Source organism: Mesocricetus auratus, unplaced genomic scaffold (genome assembly GCF_017639785.1).
Source record: "Mesocricetus auratus isolate SY011 unplaced genomic scaffold, BCM_Maur_2.0 Super-Scaffold_2245, whole genome shotgun sequence".
NCBI lineage: Eukaryota > Metazoa > Chordata > Mammalia > Rodentia > Cricetidae > Mesocricetus > Mesocricetus auratus.
The window spans coordinates 30257786-30283067 of record NW_024429180.1 but is presented as its reverse complement, the minus strand read 5'-3'; the positions used below and the strand labels follow the sequence as shown (position 1 = coordinate 30283067).

General features: G+C 34.2%; 1 long non-coding RNA gene across 3 annotated transcripts; it reads right to left on the bottom strand.

Moving 5' to 3' along the window:
- Nucleotides 1-1169: 1169 nt before the first annotated feature.
- On the bottom strand, nucleotides 1170-10043 carry LOC110339490. Of its 3 annotated transcripts, XR_002381560.2 has the most exons (5): nucleotides 9818-10043; nucleotides 6807-6913; nucleotides 3510-5342; nucleotides 2998-3133; nucleotides 1170-1952 (listed from the first exon to the last, which is right to left on the bottom strand). It is a non-coding gene; the product is annotated as an uncharacterized LOC110339490 (long non-coding RNA). The 3 variants fall into 3 exon arrangements; XR_002381561.2 differs by lacking the exons at nucleotides 1170-1952; nucleotides 2998-3133 and having other exon boundaries at nucleotides 3277-5471; XR_002381559.2 differs by lacking the exons at nucleotides 1170-1952; nucleotides 2998-3133 and having other exon boundaries at nucleotides 3277-5342.
- Between the last annotated feature and the right edge of the window lie 15239 nt (nucleotides 10044-25282).

Sequence of the window (25282 nt, the reverse complement as noted above, 5' to 3'; positions counted from 1 at the left end):
ATTTCTTTGGATTTGTTTAATAAATTAAGAGTTTTAATGGTAAGGATGCATTTTTTGGCAGAGCATGATATATGCTATGAAATGGAATCACTTTTCACATTTTTAAGGAAATCTAGGTCCTGAGGGTCTAAGAGATTAAAACTAGTTCTGATTTCGGTATCCTATTCTTTAAAAGGATGGGAGAGTCAGAGTCAGAGCTGTTAAGTGTTTACCAAGCATTTTTCACATTCACCAATTAAAACGGCATTCATTATCAGGAGTCAAAAATGCCATTCTATGAAACTTAGTGAAGAAAATGCAGAAGGTCATCTTTACATAAACATGTGGCACTGTTATATAAGAAGACACTTTGAATGTAAGATCACATTAAGATTCACTTCTTTGAATAAAATTAGTTTTTAACATATGTGATTATTCTTTTGTACTGAAACACATCTAAAGTAATACAATATTAAAATTTCTTTGACCTTCTTGATTTCGGTATGGATAGATTATTATCTTATGAAGAGACTCTTTGTTTACATCTAAAGTACATTAAGCTAAGCTTTCTTTGCTTCTATGGGTTTGAAATTTTTTACCAGAATCTTAAAATATCCTGTTATATAGTGATTATTTCACAAACTATTTAGGGAGAATATTAATCTATTACTTTACCAAAATATCCCAAGGCTTTGATTTTTCCCAGAAACCCCTCTCTATTCTTTCATAGTCAAGACATTCTTTTGAAATGTACATACACTCAACATCAACATTTTTGCCATTCTTTTTCTTAAATTTAAATCAGTACAAATATGCCTACTCTAATTTGTCTAATACTTTCTCCATCAGACACTCAAATATTATTCACTTTATTTTCATTTTTCAAGGATACTATTTTTTGCCACATTATAATTTATGATTGCCTCATGCCTATTTTTGTCCTTAAAATAAAATAAAAGGTGTCTGAGAAATGTATTTTTTACATATAGTAATGTAAATAATGATGATTGACAAAGACATATATGGCTTTTAGAAGATCAAAACTAGTATTGAATATGCAGAAATGATAGCATATTTATCATGATTTTGCTTTTTAACAAAAATGTATATGGTATCTTAAATAACAGCAGTTCATTTGAGTAACACTTTTGCTTTGAACTTTATTATATACTTAAATTCTTTTAAAAAATGATTGATAATGACACATAAGGTTTTGTAAATAAGTATTATAGTGACTAATATAGAATGCCTTTATTTTTTGGCTAAGCATGAAAAAAACATTGAAATTACACAGCTAAAAATGTATTTAAAACTTATGTTTAAATCTTACACATCAGTGTGTTTTATTTGAATGTCAGTACTAAAAGCTTCTTCATTGCCTCAGTGAGTTGGTAGTTTATTTTTCAGTCATTTTCATTGATAGAAATTGCATCCTGTTAATTGTTCTCAGTTTGACAGCTGTTTCTTTAAACATATTCAAATTTGAATTCCAGTTAAGAATTCTCTACCTCTGCAACCTCAGTCAACATTGCAGCCCATAAAACAGTATTTTGTGCATACAAAGTCTGCTTTGGTGGCACCTTTGTGGTTCTCCGTTTCCTTCTCAAATTCTTCAGGAGATCATAAACCAGATTGTTAATGCCTTCAGATTCATCCTGTTTGCAGATAGCTGTCTTAAAATGTGCTCCACACAACTAATCAAGGGCATTCAGAGTCACCCCTCAGAGCACAAAGGCCTTGGGCTATTTGAGTGATGGCAGTTTCAAAGAACAAAACGCGATTTTCTAAAATTTCTGTTTGCACTGAAACTGACAGGTGGTAATCTTTTATAGCCCTTCCCCTCCCTTAAAGTGACTTATGCCTCATGCCATTTCTCTAACCTCAAATCCTTTTTGAGAAAAGGAGAGTATCTTTTCCAAAATGACTGCCTCTTATCTTCGCTGACATAGTGTCTCTTTTTCATCAGTTTATGTCTGTAAAATTCAGAGGCATGCTAGTCAGATCGAATACCATACACATTTCAGAGACTTTTCCAAAAGTATTATTAAAATGCTTATACACATCCTAAATTGAATATATAAAGTTGTTGTTAAGGTTTTTAAATTTAAATATGAATTTTATGCAGCTCTAACTGTACTTTCTAAACTATTCCTGTATTTTTTTTGAAAAAGAAAAATTCAAACCTAATGAAACAATTTGTCTTGGGAGAAAGGTGATAATAACAAACATCACTCTTTAAAATTCTGTAGCTGAGCTTGTTGGAAACCATTCCTTAGGGTGGGATGCCATGTTCAGTGACAGTAGGACCATGATATAATCCTGGTACATGAGCTAGTTTGTTGTAGCTTGCTCCCTATGGTGAGATGACATACTCAGTCTTAATGCATGGGAGAGGAACTGGGCCCTGCCCCAACCTATTGTGCCAGACTATGTTGACTCCTCATGGGAGCCCTTTCCTGTGAGAAGGAGTGGACTGGGGGTGGGCTGGGGAAGTAAGGGGAGCTAGAAGGATGTGAGGGGTGTAGGAGGAAGGGTGGGAGGAAGAACTGTAGTTGGAATGCAAAATGAAATCCAAAACTAAAAAATAATGAAAAAAGGAGATAAAAATCTGTAGCTGATTTATAAACATATATATATATATATATAGTGTGTGTGTATATATATATATTTCTCAAAGAATAAGAATAGAATATGAGATGCAATATTAACAATGAGTGATCATATTTGCTTGTATCAAATTTACATTCTAAAGAAAACCATTTGGTGACTAAAAGCGACTGTTAGTTGTTATGCGTTCCTAGAGATGACCCTGTGCTTAAGATGGTTTGCTTCTCTTACACGGGATGGGGGTTGAATTCCTAGCACCCAAACCAGGTGGCATGCAACTACTTGTAACTCCAGATCTAGTACGATCAGATTTTAATGGATTTAGTGAGTCCCTGTACTTAGGCATACAGAAGCACACACATACTGATAATTGAAAATAATAACTGTTTAGGGACTTAAGTGATCACTCACCAGTTAAGAGCATTTGTTGCTTCTTGCAGAGAACATAACTCAATTCCCAGTGCTCACGCAGGAGCTCATGACTATCTGTTATTCCAGTCCTGGTTTATCCATTGCCATCTTTTGATATCCACACTTACATGTAAGCCTGCGTTGCATATACATACATGCGGGCAACACATGAAATGAAATAAGCAAACCTTTTCAAATGAATTTGCTATAACTTTTGTACAATAAATAAGGTACAAAAACAAAAGAGAGACAGATTTATTGTTCATATAATAGTCAACATATTTCTGAAGAAGAAAAGGACAATTCAGCTAAAATCCTAATAGACAAGCAGTCACATAAGCATGCACTAGAAATACAATATGACTTCCTTAAAATATTTCCCTTTCTTGCAAGAAGTCTACTCTTAATGAATAATTTCTAAATATTTATGGGGTAGTGACAATGTAACTGCAGAATTAACAAAATGCTTATTCATTGGTGGAAAATAAAATTTAATTTTTAAATTTACTTACATTAAGGAAATAATGAAGTTTTGTTGTGTAAAAGTTTTGGAATAGTAATGGCCATGTCTTCAGCAGCATATGGTGTGAGACAAAATGGACAACAATGAAATCAGACATAACAAAACCATCTGGTCACAGTCTCAGAAGAAGCAAACTCAGGAAGACAAATGACAATTTCCATGATAATTTTGTAGAATTGTGAATTGACCTCACTCTGTCGAAAAACATTTTCCATATCAAACATAAACTGTTTAATTTCCTCTTAGACTTCAGTTTGCTTCCAGTCAACACCTGAACCTTCCTTTCATTTACTTATTTCTCCATTAGAAGCTTTCCAAGTTTCTTGATTATTCCTCTATCTTTCCCAAATGCATTCAAAGCTGGCTAGCACACTTACAAGGTCTAAAGAAATAATGTTTTTTTTTCTAGTTTACTTCCAAAGAGGAAATGAGCAATTGAAATCACGGTAACCTTAATAAGTAAGTTTAAAAGTGGTGAATGGATGCCAGAATACTTTAGGTAAAATATGTATTTCTAGTAAATTGCCTTAATTATACTATGTTTGAGATCACTGCATAACTGAATACCAGACAGTAATAACATAGGTGACTGGATGATGACACTGAAGTATCATGGTTCTTTTGTGTCAAGAAGACATTTACATTTTGTTAAATCAGTTGTGTCTGTGAATAGTCTATTTTTCAGTAATTCATACAAGTTACAAAACATTTGAGATGAAAGGAAAATGGAGAAACTACTAAAACTTAGATGTGACAGAAAGTAGAACATAGAATTTCTAACACATTAGAGAAAACAAAATTTAGGATACTTCCCAGAGCCCTTTGTAATTTTTTTTCTGATTCATATTATTTATTTTATGTTATTATAAAATAATATATTATAATATAATTGCTCAGAATTATTTCTGATACAGGATTTAAAGGCACCCAGTAGCACTTAGGATGAAGATAACTTTGATAGTTGTTTCCTTCTGCCTGTCCAGGTTGAGGGGTGGAATTATGTCACTTTGCCTGGCTGTCCTTCTGCAATTTTTGTATTTATTCCTCCTTTACCAAATTTGGTAAATCCTTGGTAATCATATATAACATTCTTTCAAATAGATCTCTGATTCTATTACCCATGATCTTAGAGCCTGAGTTCATTTTTTTGATAGAGTCCAGTTTGCTAATGTGACTCCAAGGGGAAAATTCTGACTGTGCACACAGGAAAGTGGGAATTTAGATCTGCTTAATTAAGTAAACCAAAGGGAATTTTCAAAACACCAATGCCACATCTGTAACTAGTATTCAGGTAGAAGTTATTAAAAAATTTGAGTAGTATTTTAGTATTTTATCTGACTCCAAATTGTTAATGTCAATGAGGCACATAAAATTTTTCCTGAAATAAGTACAAAAAAATGTCTGATGTATTAAAAATACAACAACAGCAATAAGCAATTTCTGTGTAGACAAAAAGCAATTTCTTGTAGACATAAGTGTCTTTACAGGATTTTGAGACCAGGGTGTCTATATGCCAAACATATGCTTCATCCCCAAACTACCACTCAAACCTCTGGAAATGCTACTGCAACTTTGCTATTCACTTTGAACAATGTTCTGTTAATATTCTAAAGGCCATTTAAAGTCATGTTGTCAGGGACGTCTCCCGGCATCTTGATTAGATTTGATTTGTCTGTCCTTTGCACTTTCTTGGCCCTGTTGAACTTGTCCCTTTACCCAGGTGGAATTTCAAAAGGAAGAAGACTGAAATTAGCCTTGTGAACGTTGCAAACTGCAGAGTGGATAATTCAATCTTCAGACAGTGTCTCAAAGTAACATTTGTCTGTAGTAGACAAGGCAGTGACAAGAATATTTCCATATTTGAAGAATGATTCAAACTGTTCTTTTCTGCCATTTTAGTTTATGAAACTTTTAAACAGTTTTCTTACCACAAATATGAGTATTTTTCTTCCTGTTTTTAAGAATATGAAAGTTATATGTACTTCATTAACTAGAATCTATTCCTGCTTGTTTGAATTTTATTGAGACATTTATAACTTAAGACACCTTGTCTTAAATAATGTCAAACCAATACCTATTAAATTCTTTTGTCTATAAAAATATCTTAAATTATAAATTTTCAATTGAATAGTTAAGTTTGTCATTTCCCTCCATACAATTGTGTTAATTCCATTCAAAATTCAGCCTCAAATGTGCAATTATATAGACGACTTCAACTTGAAAAATTATTATATGCCCTTATGGTTTCCAGTTTATATTTACTTATCATATGAGCTCACAACACTATAATATTGAACTGATATTTAATTTATTTACAATATACTACTTTTAAATATATGACTCATACATAAAACAAAATGTTCAAATTTGAACATTTTGGTCCAAAGAGAAATCATCAAGACACAGGGACACTGAAATAAAGTATTAGTGCATAGAAACATTTTCTCTATAAAATTAGGGCTTCTTAACCATAGATTTGCCATTGCCAGCTTCTGCAAGCTCTGGCCATTGCACCTCTTACTTCATGGCAGATTATGAATTAAAGCCAAAATAAAATTTTTGTTGCTTAAGTTCCCTTGGTTCAAGCATTTCCTCACAGCAAAGAAGAAGAAAGTAAGACAGTCATCTGCTGCTTTCAACTACATTTCAAACACGGGTGATTAGACTAGTTTCAAGCACCTCATTCAGAAAGAAATGAACTAGCATGAAAATATACATTCACTTTTGGGAACTCTTGGTAAATCACACACAGTGAGGTTTTATTTTATGCAGTTAATGAATTTAAAGTTCATAGTGAATGCACAATCACCCAGATATATGAATAATTGTAGATAAATTCCTATAGTTTATACAGAAAATAATTAAGCAATAATGATATCTAGATCTAGATCTATAACTAGATATAAATATAGATATAGATATCATAAAATTGTCTTGCCTTGCAGAGTATTTAATGCATTGGTCATGCTGAGGCTTATAGTAAATAGGTTTCCTTCATTCAAGACCTAAATAAGTCACCACTTCTTGTAAAATTTACTTATTTTTTGTTGCAGTAGTGTTTCTCTGAACATTCTGGAAGCTTCTTGATTTTGCCAATTCACCCTTTCCTTTTTAAACTTTTATTGACTGTTAATAATATTTTTAATAGGCCACAGAATTTTTAGCAAAATTAAATTCTACTTTCACTTCGCTTCTTACTTTCTTTAGGTTTGTCTTATAATTAGAAAAACATACTTAGTCCATTACAAAAGGAATTAAAATTAAGAATTAAATAATGTTACCTTACCTTTTCAGTTGGAACATATTGCTTCATATAAACAAACTCATTCAATGTCTGCCAAGACAGGAAACCAGTATTCCTGTGTAGCCTGCATTCATCTGCTGGTTTACTACCTGTGGAAGAACATTATTGACATAGTTAGGTTGCCATAGATACATAATGTGTATTATTGAGATCCAATTTTTCAGTTTATAGGGATTACCACAATTATTAGCCCAGTTATGCTAATCCATATTTGTTGCCTTCTATATTCTTCGATAGTGTTATTATTATACATTTCAATATTTGACTTTCAGTAATATTTATGTGAGCATGATTCCAAAGAGAATATTTGCCATGCTTCTCTTTATTTTTAAATAAAATCTTAAGACATTTATGCACAAAAATGAAAATTCAATAAATGTTTTCATTTTGAATATTAGATATATTACTGCAGGTGTGTTTTTCCATTAAAGATTGATTGTTACTTAAACATCCATATTAATTGATGAATTGCCTTATTTAAAAATGTAGTCATGAAAATACAGTGATTGATATTCCAAACTTCTTATGATATAGAAAAATTCAGCATCAGGTTTTCTGGGTCAGAAATGAAATTGTATCAGCTAGTTTGTTCAAAGCAATAAATTGGGAAGCCCATCTTTCTGAACTGATTGTCAATATGCTAATTTAAATGAGTCATTTGACATAGATGCTATAGTATCTTATTGAGGCTGAGAAAGGAACCTTCCATTCAAAATGAAGTATGACTCAACAAAGTCTTTGAGAATTAAATATAATACATATTTTTCAAAACATTACTAAAATAATAATGTTATCAATATTTTCTACCTCATATGGCAAACAATGAAACAAAAGAAAGTGTATGGTCAGACTTCCTAAGGAGGAAGGACATTCGTGAAGAGCAGCTGAAATAACAGAAATTAGAGAAAGTCGATCAACAGTAAGAGGTCACTCTCATAACATGATAGAGGAAGCCATTATAGGTTTAAAGAGAAATTTTGCACTAGGGAAATGTCCAGAGATCTACAAGGATGACCCCAACTAACAATCTAAGCAATCGTGGAGAGGCTATTTGTGACGCCCATGCCACAAGCAACTCTGAGGTATCAGGAAAAGAAAGACCAGATGTCCAGCTGTTTGTACTAAGAGAATTCATGTGCTGCCTTCATTGCCAGAAGAGACAGAGAGAGTGTGTGTGTGTGTGTGTGTGTGTGTGTGTGTGTGTGTCTTTATTGCAAGTGCTAAGAGGTCTCTCTCTTGTAGAAGGGAGCAGTCTTATATATACAGGCTTACAGCACAGTGGAAAAACCCCAACTGGAAGAGAGCATGTTTTCCTCCTGCTAGATGTTGATGTTAGTGGGGCAATGCGGGGGCAGTAAGTCAGGACTAGAAAACAGGATGCACCTGTGGTTATCAGCTGTCAAACAACTCAGAGACCCAGTGGGGGCTAGGCCCCAACATCTCTCCCTTTTTTATTTTTTGAAATTTTGTTGGAATTGTTTGCTACTCTATAGAATCTTCCATATAGATTTCTTTGGCTCTCAGGGCATGTTGTTGGTTTTTGCTATTTCTCTGCTGACTGGCTCTGAGGACTCAAATCGTCAATCTTTCCAGTTAAGACATTGATTGGCTGGATGCTCCTTTTGGCTATATCCAAAGCAATTCAGGTAGCTTTTTAACTATCTCCAAATCAACCTAAGTATCCTTTTAATCATATCCAAGGCAATTTAAGCAGTTCATATTCATGCATTCACAATCACATTTCATACCAACCGGTGTGGCCATATCATACATTCAGAACATACATACATCTATCAGTCATCCTTTTTCCCTAGGTCATGATTAGATTATTGAAATGAAACTTCCTTAATTGAAATCTCTATGACAGAACAACTCCAGCCAATCCTTAAATTAAAACAAAAGGTTGAAAGAGACCTCTATTCCCCTCATCATCCCTCCATTTGAGAAGTTCTGAGCTACACTCAGGGGCTACAGCCATACCCACTCCTTGTAAAATGTTTTTAGAGGTGGCTCACAAAATTGACCTTAAATTTGTATCAATAACCAATCCTGTATAAATGCAAGCAAACATTTATAAACAATATTTGGGAATGTGGACGTTGTTCTTTCCAAACTACTTCCTGCTGTTAAGGGGAACTGAAATACCATGGGGATCATGATAAAAAACAGAAACCTGTTGAAGTCCTTGTTTTTGTGGTCTGAAAGTCTGCATCAACTCAGCTGTTTTAGATGTTGAATCACCTGGGCCACTCTTTTAGGTGGTCTTGCTTCATCAAACCATACTAGTCTGTCCTTACATTTAAATTTAGAAATCAAAGTATTTTCAAAATATATAAGTTGGATTAATTCAGCAGGATTGATAATCAAATGTCTTTTAGAAGTTTTTGTTCTTTTCTTAGCAATTAGCAGTTAAAAGACAACACAACAGCACACAGTATCCAGACTCTCTGTGTATTTTCCATTCCATATACTTTTAACTTTTCGTTTTATTTCACTTAATACCAGTACCTCATTTACTAACTGTTACCAATTTTCAATTCACCCATTTTCAGTCCATCCTCCAACAGAGGATGATCCCTCAGGCAAAAGCCTTAAGATTTACTCAATCCACCCTCCAACTGAAGGCGATCTCTCAGGTTCCCCTTTCTTTCCCAACCTTGGTGATGGGCGAAGGCCAGAAAATTTAATCTGGTACCCCTAACTTGGTACCCCTTTCCAATACACCCTCATAGCTTTACTTGCTGGTCAGCATTTGAGGGGATCTCTCAGTTCCCCTTTACTTTCCTGATGTCAGTGGATCAGGCAAATGGCTGGAGATTTAATCTAATCCACCCTTCAACTGAAGGCAATCTCTCAGTTTCCTCTTACTTTCCTGACCTCAGTGGATCGGGTGAAGGCTGGAGATTAATTCAGTACACCTCCTTAGAAGGTGATCTCTCAAGCAAAAGCCTGGAGATTTGACCATTCAATTTTACTGTTAGAAGTTGAGGTACCTGTTTTCAAATCTTTTCTTTCTCGAGTCTCTCCTCTCCCAAGTCTTCTTTCTAGCCGATCTTTCCCAGTCTTTCCAATTCTCTCTGGATCTCGGTGGGATGACCAACTGCAGCACCTGCACCATAAAAGCAACTCCGAGGTATCAGGAAAAGAAAGACCAGATGTCCAGTTGTTTGTACTAAGAGAATGCTTGCCAGGAGAGAGAGAGACACAGAGAGAGAGAGAGAGACAGAGAGAGAGAGAGAGAGAGAGTGTGGGTGTGTATGTGTATGTGTGTCTTTATTGCAAGTGCTAAGCGGTCTCTCTCTTGTAGGAGGGAGCAGTCTTATATATACAGGCTTACAGCACAGTGGAAAACCCCAATTGGAAGAGAGTGTGTTTTCCTCCTGCTAGATGTTAATGTTAGTAGGGCAATGCAGGGGCAGTAAGCCAGGACTAGAAAACAGGATGCACCTGTGGCTATCAGCTGACAAACAACTCAGAGAACCTGTGGAGGCTATGTCCCAACACTATCTTCCATGCACTTCCCCAATAATAAGATTGATGACTACCTTATATGCCATCCTAGAGCCTTGATCCAGTAGCTGATGGAAGCAGAAGCAGACACCCATAGCTAAATACTGAGCTGAACTCCTGGGATCCAGTTGCAGAGAGGGAGGAGTAATGAGCAAATGGGTCAAGATCAGGCTGGAAAACCCACAGAAGCGTCTGACCTGAACAAGGGGGAGCTCATGTAAAACAAGCTTGTTGCTAATTCAAAATTTAAAGAAAAGGAAAAAAAACAATGTCACTCTCAGACCCAGAAGTTGTTTAAGCACAACACTGGGTTGTCAGGCAAGGTAGAAGTCACCAGGAAGAATAGGGAGAGTATATCCATAGCCCCATTTTCCAGGCATTTTTGGTTAGGATCACAAGAATAAGGTGTAAGCAGCATAGTGCTTTCCCAGAATGGTCATAATAAACTATCATAGACTTAACAAAAAATATTTACTGTCTGTCATCTCTGGTATCATACATATGAAAAGGTGATGTCAGAGGTCTGCTTCTGAAGGCGCTAAAGTCCTCTCTGGACATTTCCTTGATTCTAAATAGTGGCTGACAGTCTTTATTGTACCCTAGCTCAGAACTGCATGGGACCACTTGTGTTATATGACGTTCTACTTAGGAGGTCTCTTCCTGAGTTCACCTTCTTAGAAGGATGCCAAAAATACTGAGCAACTATTCCTACTTTAGTATTATTTTTCTGTTAATAACTTCAGCTGTATATTCTCTAGACAAAGTTAAATTCTGGTGCTCTAGGAATTACAACCCACATATATAGTTTTGGAAGTAAATTTCACCTATGCTAGGTAGACAGTGATCACTTGATAAAATAATACATTATATCAGGTATGAAGATGTGAATAAAAATATAATAAGGATTGTTATTTTTTAAAAAACTGATGAACAGAAGTGGTCAGTGTACAAGAAAGAGCCAGGAAGCAAATTGTGCTGTTCTGTAACAACTGAGTCATGTGGGGAAAACCTGGAGTGACTAAAAAGTTCAAAGACTGGAGTTACACATCTTGTTTTGAGGAATTAAACATTGTGAAAGTTGAAAATACAAAAGAAAAACGTAACTATTAATAACAATATACTAATATTGCAAAAGGAGACATTTTGTTAGGAGTAGTCATAATCATTGCACACTCTAACATTTTGCTCAAGAAATCAGTACCCATTCTAGAACAACTTGAAGAAATGTCTTTGAACCAGTGCTTCCCAAGGAATAATTATAACTACGAGCTATAAAACTATAGTTTTAGAATCTTCATGTTAGAAGTTATGATAATTGAAACACATATTTATGCATTATTGAGAGAGATAAATTGATTTCCTTTGAGATGTTGAACCTTTCTATTGCACATGGAAGGAGCCTGCCCCAAGTTTTCACTTATATATCAAGTGAATAAAATACATGGTATGAGTTTTCCAGGAAATAATAGAATACTTACATTGAAAGATAACAGAAATAAATCATATCTTTTTGTCTTTGGCATTTATGGAAATATAAGTTTTAGGACAGTAACATTTGCACTGAATTGAAGTCTATAAAGAGGTCACATCCGGATATATTTACTTGTATTGCATATATACACTTATGTACAAACTATATACACATATAAACTATCAGCCTATTTGTAATTGAATCTGTAAGTAAGTAGCCCTTTTGATGATTCATCTAAGATATTCTAAAGCATCAAGGATGGCTCAATTTTGAAAAGCGTTCCCTTAGCAATTTTATAGTAAAACTCACAATATAGTATCAGACCTTGTATAGTGCCTTTTGTAAAAGGTCTATTCATTTACATTTTATGCAGTTCACAACTGACCAAGGCTGTATTGGCAAAGAAAAAAGGATTCATAAGACAAAAATTACTTTTAGGTATTTTTCTTCAGTGTTAAATGCATTATTTTTCTATGCCTCATAAGCACCACAAAAACAATGACTTGAAAATGATTATTTATTGCTGTTCAAATTTTTCCCCACTCTTTTGTACTCACTTTTTTGTTTGTTTTTTTCAAGACAGGGTTTCTCGGTATTGCTTTCGAGGTTGTCCTGGAACTTGCTCTGTAGACCAGGCTGGCCTCAAACTCACAGAGATCTGCCTGCCTCTGCCTACCAAGATCTGGGATTAAAGGTGTGTGCCACCAATGCCCAGCTCTCTCTTTTACTCTTACGATCTTCAGCCTCTAGTAACTATATTCTATGATGAGATGAATGTGATCAACTCTTTTAAGATTGCATACATTAAAATGAGACCATGTGGTACTTCTCATTTTAAGCTGACTTATTTTATTTAGAATCATCATCTTCAGGTCCATGCATATTTTCACAAATGAAAGCATTTCATAGTTTGTTGTAGTTGAATAATATTTCATCAGGCATAGATGCCACATTTTCTTTATCCATCCATCAGAAGCTTGTCCCTTAACTGGTGTAATTTTTATAACTATAGTGAATCTTTTTCCTTTTTACTGAAAATAGATTCTTCACTTATACAATACATTCTAATAAAAATTTCCCCTCATTACACTCCTTCCACTTCTCCATATAACCCATCTCTCAGATCCACTCCCCCTCAGTTACCCTTCAGAAATGAGCAGGCCTCAAGGACATCCAATTGTGATAAAGCAAGATATAACACAACAAGGCAAAAGTCCTTGAGGCATCCCAATAGGAAGAATATTCCCTAGAGCAGGCAAAGGGGTCAAAGCTACACTATCTTCTACTGTCAGGAGTCCCACAAAACCACCAAGCTAAGTACCAATGCATATACACAGAGGATCTGGATGCAGATTCATGTAGACAGTCTGCTTGATGTTTCAGTCCCTATGAGTCCATATGAACCCTGTTTAGTTGATTCAGTGAATCATGTTCTCCTAGTGTCCTTGAGCCCTCCTCCTACTCCTATAATCTTTCCTTCCCCTTTTCCAAGGAGAACGCTGAGCTCTGAGGGTAGAGACATAACGGAGACCTGGAAGTTAGCAGTCTCTCCACATATCTGACTGTGTGTGTGTGTACCTGCACCCATCTGCTGCCAGAGAAAGTTTCTCTGATGATGACCAGACAAGGAAGAAAGGTACTGATGTGTGACCATAGAAGAATATCATTAGGAATCATTTCAGTGAGTTGTTTTTGCTTTTTTGTTTGTTTTGTGTGTGTGTGTGTGTGTGTGTGTGTGTGTGTGTGTGTGTGTGTGTGTGGAGAAGGGTTGTATTTTTCTATTCTATTGTAGATCTCTGGCCATTATGGCTTTGTAGGGCATGGGCTCTCACTTGTGGTATTGTCCTCAAGTTAACCTGGACACTGGTGGCTACTTCCACATGTCTAGTATCACTGTTGCCTCTGTAAATCTGGCAGGACAGAAATTTGGTTGAGGGTGTTGTGGCTGGATTGGTGTTCAAGGTTCTCTTTCAGGAGCTTGCAGAGTACCTTCCCAATGCCAAAATGTCTAGTAGATCATGGTGAAGGCTCTATGCAGGCACATTTTCAAGTGGATAGTTATTTATTTTGATACCTAATCCATTGATCTCTTTATATAAGTTTTGTTATTAGACCTCTGTCTGATGTGAAGTTGATAAAAAATATTTTCCCATTCTGTAGGTTGCTGCTTCATCCAATTGACAGTGCCTTTTACCTTACAGAAACTTTTCAGTTTCAAGTTTTCATTAATTATTGGTTTTGGTGCCTTTGTTATAGGCATTCTGTTCAGTAGGACATCTCCTGTGCCAACACACTCAAGGATGTTTCCCATTTTCTCTTCTATCTCATTCATCATACCTGGGTTTACGTTGAGGTTTTTGATCCCCTTTGACTTGAGTTCTGTGCAGTGTGATACTACGAATCTATATGCAGTCTTCTACTTGTAGACTTCCAGCTATGCCAGCACCATTTGGTGATGGTTCTTTCATTTTTTTCCAGTGTAATTTACATGTCTATAGGTTGTTTTCTTTTATAATTTTAAGTGACTGTTATTAATTACAGTCTCTTTATACAATAAATAAGAACTCTACCACTTACTCAGATCTAATGTCTCCATAGTTTGTGTCTTTGTGAATATAAACCCCGAAATGACAGCATTTGATCATATGTGATAAAGAAATTAATATCTATGAGTTTTTATAACATTGTACTAATGTACATTCTACCAAGAGTGTATACAGGGTACTTCCTTTCACATCTCCTTTAGTGACTGGTAACTTTTTTTATTTTTGTGAAAGTGATTCTTCCCCTAGTGACATGGCATTTCCCCGTGACTTTCATGTATATTCCTCTGATGATCTGTGATGCTATGTACTCGGTTTATATATGCTATGCATTTAGCCACTTGTATGCTTCTTTTGAGAAATGTTTGGTAACATGAGTTAAACACATAGTTATGTGTGTGTGTTTCAATTCCTTTTTATCTATTTAGATGTAAACATCTCTTTCCTTTCAGTAAACGTTGTCTTCAGTCTACTGCTTCTGTAACTGTGGAAAATAGTTTTAGTCTGATATAATCCTACTTGTACAATTTTGTTTTTGTTTCTTGGACATGTAAGTCAAAATTCTTTCCTATTCTAGTATCTTGAAGTGTTTCTGCTTTATTTCTTTTTAAATTTTCAGATTTTCCATTCTGGCATTAGATCATTCAATCCAATTTCTAGCTAATATCTGTCACTGTTGTGAGATCTGAACCGTGACTCTTTCTTCTACATGTGCACCAGTATTTATCCCATCATTGTTTACTGAAAGAACAGAGCGTTCCCACAGTACTAGGACTTTTATGTGTGTCTTTGTCAAAACTCGGATTGTTTGCAGTAGTGTCCTATCATGCCAAAATTTCAATAGATATCTGACTACCCCACCACTTATGTACAATGCTAATATTATCAGCATTAAGTTAAATGAAGTTTTTATTTTAATTTCTTTATTTTACATTCTAATCCTATTTCCCTCTCCCTCCCCTTCTCTAGGGCCCCACATCCCCCTGTCCATCCCCTATCCACTCCTCAGATGGAGTAAGGCCTTCCTTGGAGAGTCAACAAAATCTGGCATACTAAATTGAGGCAGGACCAAGCCTGTATATAGCCTGAGCAAAGTATCACACCATAGGAAATGGACTGCAAAAAGTCAGTTTATACACTCAGCATAGGTCCTCGTCCCACTGCCAAGTGCATCCCCAATAGATCAAGCCACATATTTGTCACCCACATTCAGAAGATAGTTCTGTCTCATGCAGTTTTCCCAGCTGTCAGTTCATAGTCCTTGAGTTCCCACTAGCTCAGGTCAGTTACTAGGGCAATTCCCAAGAAACCACAAGGATGACCTCATCTAAGACTCCTAGCAATAGTGGAGACAGTACCTGAAATGGCCTTCCCCTACCCTAATTGTCATCCTATATCCAGTAACTGATGGAAGCAGATCCAGTGATCCACAGCCAAGAACTGGGCTGAGATCCTGGAGTTCAGTTGAAGAGAAGGAGGACGGATCACATTCTTCAGTGCTGTGCATCAAAAATAAGTACAAACACACACGCGCACACACACACACACACACACACACGCGCGCGCTTGTGCACACACACAAACCTTGAATGAGATTTGATTGTCCTATTAGTATTTGTATTTCATTAAATCAGTTTCTACACTTTGGAGCTGTGTACAATTAAGTGCAACTTCGTTAAGGTAGCGTTGGACATTGTAGGTCTGATGTGGCTTGTCCTTGTGAATTGTGGTAAACACAGAGTAATTTTAGCTAATGCTCTCCCACAGTCTATATACTTAGTAACTCTAACCGAACCTCTGTTCCAACTGTATATCTCTAATATATATTACAGAAACCTTTGTCATTTTAAATACAGCAAACAATAGTGTTGAAATTTGTCACATTGTTATTCTGTGTGGAATTATATCCCTATGAAAAGAACAAATTGTGATTCTATAGGAAAAATCAGTATTTTTGAAATCAGGCAATTTAAACTTGAACATATAGCCCAACACTAAGGTTTTGCTAAGTAGAAAGAAAAAAGATTGACTTATATAACTCAATTTAAATTTTTACATTTTAAAAATGAGTTTATGATACAATATATGCACATTACAATATGACTCTGGAATTCAAATTTATAGTGTATATCATATTTGAAACTATTTCTTCTATCATGTGTTTCAAATGTTTGACTTTAGATGTTTTCAGTTCTAGTTCTCAGCACCACAGGTCTATGTCCTTTGTAAATCTATTTTGTCACTTCTGGAAATGTCTTCAGAAACTGTCACTCAGAACATGCACAGATTTCCAGCACTAAACCAACTGAGAGATATATCCAAGGCTGGAGGACAGACAATTTTCTTCCTCTGCAGTTCTAGTTATAAAGCTCAAGTATAAAAGGAGAAAATGATTGTGCGATGGCATACAAATTCAGCAGTGGTTTCATTGGGTTCATTCTTATTCCAGAGTAGTGTCCTGAGCAGTTTTTACTACCTAAGAAGGGAAAAGAAAAGTCTTTTAAAACTATTAAAAGTGATATGTCATCTTCACAGGGATGATTATTATAGCCATTGATCATGTTACCAACATAGATAAGATTTTGAAATTCACAGCTCACTACAAACCAACTAGCAACTTCATATTTGATGTATAGATGAGGTGAAATTGTTTTAAAACTAATACAGAATTTGTTTGCGGTACACAATTTATTACTGTGTGGAGATAAATTAGACCCTGAAAGCTATATTAAATTTAATGCATGAGGGAAGGAAGTAATGAATTACTTGAAAATCATTTGAAAGCATCACTGTTAATGTGCTGTTAAACCACAGTAGTAACAAAATGCAGAGACAAATATTATTAAACCTGCCAGAGTTCCCTAAATGTGTTTTACACAATTTCATAAGAACATAGGCAAAGATACTCCAAGAAGCTTGAATAAATATATTATGATAGTATATATGCTAAATCTTCTATAGAAGTTAACAATTTAAGATTTGCATTAGATAATTTTGTCTGTGATGGCTAAAACAAAAGTTGCTTTCAATTTCCAGAGAGAACATTGAAATTATTAGCTTTATATTTCTGATAGATGAAAGAAAATGTGATAAACGAAGAGATGAGCCTAAAACTGCACTTGCCCAGCTTTATTTAGCATCTGTGCTCAGTTAACTGACTTCTCTATCTTCAGCTCTAATATCGTACTTGCTAAGCTTTTTAGTGTGCACTAAATCCTAGCCGCATAAAAGTGAAGCTAAATAGTATTTACCGTGTCTTTTTTATACAAAGTGCAAAGCAGCATTCCATTTATAATCCTATAATAACACTTTGTAATCTGCATACCAATGCAGTACAAATAACACGTTTGCTTTAGAAATGAGCATAATTAGATTATATAGATCATGGAAGAATTAGACGGAGTGACCTTTTGCTAGCATTCTCTGATAACTCAGGAACATTTTACTACTTGGCTGCCTTTTCTCATTTATTCTAAATGATCAGTTTCTGGCACAAGCCTTGAAAATCTTCAGAATCTTTCACAGTTTGGGATTTGTACGGAAAGTATTTTTTCTTCCCTAGTAAAAGAGAGTGTTATTGTTGAGAACTGAGTGCTAGAGTGAATATTTCGGTAAAAATTTGAGATGAGAAGAAACCCCCAAAATGCAAACTGATGGTTAGCACAAAATGCCTTTTAACTGAGTTGAATATGGTGCTCATGTTAACATTTTAAAATTAGCTATTTTTCAAGAATTGTTTGATATTTTCTTCTAACTTAAATTCAGCTTGAAATACGTCTGCAAGGTTTATATGTAGGTGTTTACAAGTGATAATCAGATTTTTTTTTTGCAATTACATTTAGCTTATATTGGAACAGTTACTGTGGGCCCACTGCAAATGTCAAAGTTGGGACAAGAAGCAAAAGTGTATGTTTCAAAGAATTTTCCTTCTGGAATATAAAACAAGATTCAAAGAAAAATGAGATGTGTTCATCAAGCATCAGTATCTCTCAGTTACTCTGAGAAGAAAACCCCCACTTCTGCTCCTAAAGGAATATCAAGCAAATCTTTTCTCGCTGAGTTCTTAGCAATAAGAAGAAACACATACAAAATGAACAGGATTATCTAAATACATACTGGACTAGGCATCTTGTATCCTCCAGATCTTAGAGGTCATATTACAAAGCAACCACTCCTGTTTTACTGCAGTAAAGTTTTTAAAATTACATATAACAACAAAACGGTCCATTTGATTAGTACTTTTTCAATCACCCCTATCAATTTCACAATGGAAAACTTTCCCTTATCATTATCATCATCATGATCTTATTACTACATTTGTCACATCATTTGTATCACTTACAAAGAAAATGAGAACATTTTTTGTCTGGATTACCTAATGCATGCTTGCCATATGATAAGAAAGGCTCGAGGCAAGGATAAATTATTACCTCTTTTTAGAAAACAAGAATTTCAGTTTTTATAGTTCAAATTTACAGAATCTATAATAGATATAATGAATATGTTTAATTTGTAGGTGGATATTTGTATATATTGCTACACAGTTTGTTATATGGTTAAATGAAACTCTTTGCATTTTTGTACTTATCTTTACTTGATTCTCAAGAATTCAGTATATTCATTTGATAATGAAAATGCTTTGTGACTTTCCATGATATCATTTAAATATAGGTACTCATATTACATACCCAGGAGCTGCTGCTGGCTCCGTTCTTTGCTTTTGTGCATGTTGGGTTTCATTACTTGCCTAGAGTAGAAGTATATTGTTCTTTTTTATTTTTCTTAAGTGTGTTCTATTGTCCCCACACAGAAATGTTCAATCAAATCTGATCTAAATGGACAAAATATCATATCTTCTTGTACATCATTCTGGATATGTTTATGACCTTTATCCCAAACATGTATGTGCATTTTCCCTTCATTTTATCACAGGCTCTAATTATATTACTGCTTTATTGAAAATTCTGATCAAAGGAAAAATGTCCCTGCTAGTTAACCTTATATTTCCATGGTGTCTCAATTATAATATAGCATAAATTCTAGGGTACCACATTGTACCCTCTACCTGGAAGTGAAGGAGTGTATGATCTAAACGCAAGATGTTCTTGGATCCGTTTGCATTTTCCATAGTTATGCCATAATATGAATATAAAATTTTCCTGAAATATCTGCAGAATTATTATAATATAGTTAGGTTACTTTAGGTATACAAAGTTAGTAACAATATGTTCATATGTACTAACTATAATAAATTTACTGAAAATCCTTTTTCATTTCAAAAATTGTAAATATTTTAAGGTTTTGAGACCATTGTGAGTGCTTTTTCACTTGAATGCTTCCCTGGAACTACATGTTCCTTAAGGTGGATTTATTGATAGTAGCATAGTTCCCAGCTCTATATTCTTCAGGCTTATCTTCTCACATTGCCAACGTCCGTGAATTTGCCCCATGCTGAAGTCCAACTGCAGTATTATAGTGAAAACTACCTGTCCAGCTTGGATCTCTCACTTGCAGGAACGTAAGTTTTACACCATCAAGTGTACTGGCACTCAGATAACACATTTCCTTTACGTTTCTTTCTTCTCACAGATTTTCTGTTTCTTTTCTTGATATGTCCAAGGCTAAAACTCTTGGTGCCATCTTTAAATCAATGCCCTTTAGATTGTCTCCCTTTACTTTGTTTGCCAAGACGATTTCCTCCACACTCTCTCCTGTCTTGTTCTTGCTGTTTCTTTCCCCTTGACCTACACACTAATCCCTTAACTCAATCTCAGATATCTACAAATATTTGCTTTCTAGTTCACTGCTTCCAGATTTCTTCTACAATGCACTGCTAGCTGATTATATTTTGTGTAAAATGCACTGCTGGCAGATTATATTTTGTGTTAGAAAACTTGAAAACTAATTTTTACTTCAACAAAAGAAGCCAGAGTGCTCTGTAATAATGTATAGTAATGGTATATGCGTACACACATAGGCACAAGTTCATACCAGCTTCACACACACATAATTGCTGGGAAAACACTATGTTGTGAAAATTATCCTTCTTGCTACCTTTGCTGCATCCTCATTTTTCCTTCATCTTGTTCACCGTGCTAGCTCTTCCACTTCACAGCTCTCATCTTTGCTATCCTTTATCTGTTTGTACTATATCGGTTTTAAATAACGTGTGATATATCCATCAGTTGAAATTTCAATCTGCTTGGAGATGTCCCTCCTTTGTACATCCTGCTCCTTCATAGTTTATACCAAGATTATTTCTTCTTGGTTCTGTTTTGCTTTCTTGTTATGATTTATCTCATCAAGACTGTAAGAGGTAAGATAGATTTGAAGATCTAAGTTGGAAAACATTTTATGTATCTAAATGAAGATATAGCATTGTTAACGTCAAGAAAAATGATAATGAGGTTGCAAGTGACTACATGTCCTACTTACTTGATATTCCTCATATGCACTAAAAATATGCTATTTCAAACACTGTAGAGACATTCAAAATAACTTGGTGATTGTATTTATTTACAAATCCTTTGATATAAATAAAGTTTAAGACTGTGACAAATACATACTTAGATGTCATACTTTTGCAGTCTCTTCATTTTATGTATGTATAAACATCAACTAGAAAGCATAATTTATTTGTGTAATAATATACTTTTTAATAAAGAATTATTTGTGAGTAAACCAAGAATATCTATAAATGTTATACCTCTTTGAACTCTTTTTACACCTAAAATAACTTTTCTGCAATGTACTTGTGAAATATTATATTTTGTAATGTTGTTTAAGACAGTAGGGACAAATAGTTTATAAAATTTTCATAGTTAGGAATGCTTCTTTCTCTTCATTTTGACACATCTGGGGCATACAATTATTCACAAAGGTCATTTTCTAAAGTGGAAAAGAAAAATGACCAAAGGCAATGTTTAGGTCTCAAATAGACTATGACAATTTAATCAATGGCAAAGTCCAATGTCAAGAACCATCTCATTTATAGGTAGTCAGAGAATGACATTTCATGAGATCTAAGTACAATAGTCTTTAATAAAAACAAGTCCACCAAAAGTGACTACATGATATTCAGAGAAAATTTTAAGAAAGACAGAAATGTATTTTAACTTTGAATACAGCTTCCTTTTCCCTGATGGTGCATTAAAAATATTTGTGATGAACTAAGGCATATTTATCCCCATGGAATTATCAAATTAATGTCTTTATTTAAGAATATGATTACATCTAAGCATCACAAAGCCTACCTCTTAAAGTCATTTAGTTGAAAGATACTATTTGACATGACTATTGTCTCCTTCAATAAAGAAGAGACTCTAAACAATACAATGAACTTCTAGCATAAAGTACTCTCTATAGATATTAAAGGAGGCTGAATTTTGCACATTCTTTAAAACAAAAGTTCTACTGAGTGGTATTAAACATTTCAAGCTGTGTATACATATTTAATTTTGGCTTTTAATATTTAGCAAGGGACAGCCACTGTATTTCATAGTGTAAGATTATTAATGTACCTTCAAATAAGTATAATACATTAATAGAGATGAGGATTTTGGATCATGAGTCAGTAAAAATTTTAAGCCATAATAATGCTTTAATCATAGTTTATTCACACACATACATATATAAAACAAAGTTTTCAAAAATATTGAACAAATGTGCATATTAATTTCTGTGAAGTACTCCTTGATCTCTCAGGAAAATATATTTAAACAGGAAGAGAGTGTAATGATATATTTGCATAATTTTTACTTATTGGAGAACTAGATTTTAGGTCATAAGAATAATATGATGAATCTGAAGTTCACTGGAAATAGCTAGTCTAAGCTAATATGTATAAGGAAATACATATTAGTAATAAGGATTATGGGGTTTCTAAAGCAAGTAGAATTGTTTTAGAAAATGAAAAGTATTGGGATAAAAGCTCATTATTTCAAGATGTTTATGTCAGCTGAAATTTCTGGATAAAATTTACTATGTGATACAATTTCTTCACGTGGAGAAGAATGATTCATACAGATAACTGTATTGGTATTTAAGGAAACATCATGCGAGATCAACACTATAGGATATGAATACATTCCAGAGTGAATATTTTAGGACTATTGTGAAATTTTTTATTTATACATCTAAACTACTTTCAACTGCAATTTTTGCAAAGGTATTTAAAATTGAAAAGATAATGCCTAAGAGAGAAATATCTAAACTGTCTATAGAAGTAAAGATTGCTGTTTGTTGACAGCAGAAGAAACATTGAGGTTAGGAATGTTGGTGAAGCATATCGAAATCAGTAATTGTCAAGCACCAATTGTTTTTCAAGTCTGTTGCATTGTGAGGTTTTCAGTTTAACCTTCTGTTTGTCACACATGCCGCAAGTAAATGCCAAAGCACCTTCTACCTTGCCATCAGATCTCTTTCTCTTGTTCACCTTTTCTTTCTCATTTCTATTCTTTTATTTGGAAGCATTGTAATCCTGGTCGGTATCAAATTGCTAATGATTTTTTGGCATTTTTTTAACCATCTACTTTATTCTCCCAAACACACCAGATGCTGTATCTATAATCATTTTGAAGTACACATAAATTCATACTCCTTGAAGAGTATATATGTTTCATATGACCATAGAGTAAACAGAAATGAATGAGGGGCCTAAGCCAATGCTTATTTGTGTTTATAACTTATGGTATATATAAGAAGTGAACTCTGTAGAGATTCTCATATATCTATTATAATTAGCAGTATATGTTAACAAATTACTGCTATTACATTATGCTGTATGTAGAATTATGACTGTGTGTTATATCACATTTGTAACATTGTGTATTGTATCACATATGTGATTTCAGTTTCTCCTCAAAAACTAATTAGAAATGGGAAAATAGCTTGGTTTTAACACTTGTTTGTAAAGTGACAAGGCTTTCACACGGGCCTTGTGAGTCTGATAACTTTCCGAACTTCCTGAGAATCATTATATTTTCTTTTAGCTCCTTGAGGGTGAAATGTTTTATTGCCAGGAAATCACCACACAACATGTTTTGTAGGAAATATGCGTATTTGCCCACTTATGAATTATAGAGTTCTTAGAATGAGTCTCCATTTTCTTAGAGATACATATCTGTAGGACATAATCTGTTCAGTTTTGTACAATGTACCATAAGCATGAAAATAAAAGATTGATGTGTATTTCCTAATAGTAATACCATAAACTGAGAATAGCACAGACAGCCTTCACGCACAGGAATTGTAGGTAATCATGGTGTTAGCTCAGAGAAAGCAAAGGGGTTTTTTTTTCCTTGACATTATTTCTTTTATATTTAGGTTGCAACCACAATTAAAATTCAAAGACCATTTGGAGAAGGAATATTTTAAGGACTGTATACCATAAAGCATGCATAAGATACTTGAAACATGAAAGGAAATGGACACAGGCAATTAAAGACAACATTTGCAGAAAGAATTTTAAAATGGAGAAACAAGGTTTTAAAGTCACATCTACATTTTTTTTATTTAGCAGAAGAAAAATTTACCTTTGATTCCCAGATAGGTATAGCGCTATTCAGAATTTGTATGAATATTTAGCAACTGGCCTACTCAAAATTGGGAGGTATGGGAATAAGAACACAAACATTTATGGACATAACTTTCTTCATCTGAAGCTATGTAGGTCTTGTGTGAGGGTGTTCAGGTAAGGGAACCCCAAAGTTTGTTTCATGCGCGGACAAAGAATTGAAGGCCTTGGAAATGAAGAAACACACAGACAGAAATTGAAGTTACAGTTGGCAAGCTAGAGGTCACTGAGGGCAGAAAGTAACAGCTACGTGTCTGAGGCAGTAAGATGGGTCAATTATTTCAGAATATCTAATAAGTCCACACTGTTGCAGGATAATCAAATCTTTTATAATCCCTGGATCTTAAAGTTTCAACTATATCTGAGTATTGTATCTTCTATTGAATAAAACAAGACCTCAAAGAAAGAAATGTTTGATATGTATTACACACACTAATATTTACTATATATTAGCTCAGTAAAATGAATAGCATCTACTTATACATAGATATTGAACTTAAAATATTACCTTGAAGTTAAAATGACATAATCCTGTGAAAACATTTTCACAATTTTGAAATATTATAATTTTCTAAAATCTTTCCCTACAATCTTGCTCCATTTCAGTATTTTTAGCTATTGTTTAATTCTTATACAATCTATTTTGGTCTTGTATTCTTCCATTCTCCAAATCCTCTCCACCTGCCTCCTACCCAACTTCATGTCATCTTATTTTCTAAAAAGCTAGGTGAATAATTAATTTTTGCTTTGGGAATTGGTGAAAACTCAATTGTAAATAATATGTAGTAAAGTCATTTTTGAAATCACAAACAACAATGAGAATATATTTTCATACTCTCTTCTTTTTCTAGCACTAAATATCTGCATCATCTCTGTTGATTGCATGCCATGTCAAACTTGTGTCAGAAAGACTTTTGTTGAGACAGAGGAGTCTGTGCTGATGAAATGAAAAAGGAAACAAGGTATAAAATTATGGCGAATTATTTTCTGATGGTCTACAAATAATTTGAAAGCTTGCACTATGGAATAATTAATGACTATAGGAAATGTAATGTAGGAGATTAATGCAAAGTGAAGTCAAGCTAAATACTTAAGAAGGAAAGCAGTTACAATGATTCACGGTACACATGTACCTTCCAGCAGGACAGTCAGACTCAAAACACCAATTAAACTCTGTGAATTTTCACGATGCAGAACTATGGGTTACTTACAGAAAAAAATTAATATTTTCTCATGAGCAAAATGAGTTTTGTTCTTTTCTAGAAACTATGCCTCTGAAAGGGGATTGAAAAAGTGTAGTCAGTATACGTTTTAGGGCTAGGCTTCACTGCTCTGTCTTTTGTCTCAATCTGTCCTTTTC